A 1,037-nucleotide genomic window follows, 5' to 3' on the forward strand; every position below is an offset into this window, starting at 1 on the left:
TCGTTACTGTAATCGCAATCTCTGAACGTTAACTGGAAGATACAGTGTGGTAATTAGGCTCACGTTCACGTCAGTTATGCTGAAGAAGTAGATTCGAAATTCATCAGATCAGCATTGACTGACTGAGCAGACAGAGTGTGAATGGAAGCTTCATGAGGACAATACGTGTTTTTTTTGGAAAATTCGCTGCTTTGAAAGGTGAAGAAGATTGGACTGAAGCAGTGACAATGAATATCTTTTTCGCTTGTTCAACTGGTGAACATGACTGCTATTAACCATGTACGTGTTAACATCATGGCTCTTAAAGTCAGCTGCATGCATCGGGCCAGTGGCGCAATGGATAACGCGCCTGACTACGGATCAGGAGATTGTAGGTTCGAATCCTACCTGGCTCGGCGTTAGCGCGGACTTATAGTAAGCACCAAAACTGATTTTTCCGAAGCCAAAATAAGGTGTGAGTTCCTCATCTGCAGGACCGAGAATATGAGAGTCAATGTTCCAGCGTCATCACAGGAGGGAAGCCGAATAGTCGTACACGTTACTCGTGGGCACCTTTCCATTTCATAAAGCCTCCGATCGAATAACTGTTGCTCGCGGGAATGCTCGGCTTTGAGAACTTTTAGAAACTCTTTGGCCAGTGGAATCAGAGAAGAATGAAGGTTTAGCTGTCCAAATGATCTTTATCGAGAGTCAGTTCCAGACTCTAACACCTGCTGACTGATAATTTTTTCCTACCAGTCTATTCAAAGCTTTCTGCATCTTATCTGAAATCTACACACCCTGGTGATCGATCAAGAGCAAATGTGTCCTTCAATCTGTCATTCCATGCTCCTCATTATTTCGTACACGTCGATCATGTCTCCTCACAATCACCTCTGCTCTGAGAAAAACAACCCCCGTTTTGCCTATGCCACACCACTCAAAACATTCTTATGCAGGCAATCCAGAGTGTAACGTCGTTATTTGTTTTGGTGAATATATAGTAAAATTGACTCGGAATACTTTAGCGAGGTTGACTTCCAGTTTTTAAAACAGAG

General features: G+C 43.2%; 1 non-coding gene across 1 annotated transcript; it reads left to right on the forward strand.

The window, feature by feature from the left end:
- Nucleotides 1–322: 322 nt before the first annotated feature.
- Nucleotides 323–395, forward strand: trnar-acg (transfer RNA arginine (anticodon ACG)). The gene has a single exon. It is a non-coding gene; the product is annotated as a tRNA-Arg (tRNA).
- The last annotated feature ends 642 nt before the right edge of the window (nucleotides 396–1,037 follow it).

Source organism: Chiloscyllium plagiosum, unplaced genomic scaffold (genome assembly GCF_037043375.1).
Source record: "Chiloscyllium plagiosum isolate Xiang-an unplaced genomic scaffold, Cpla_swu_hap1 HiC_scaffold_18, whole genome shotgun sequence".
NCBI classification, from domain to species: domain Eukaryota; kingdom Metazoa; phylum Chordata; class Chondrichthyes; order Orectolobiformes; family Hemiscylliidae; genus Chiloscyllium; species Chiloscyllium plagiosum.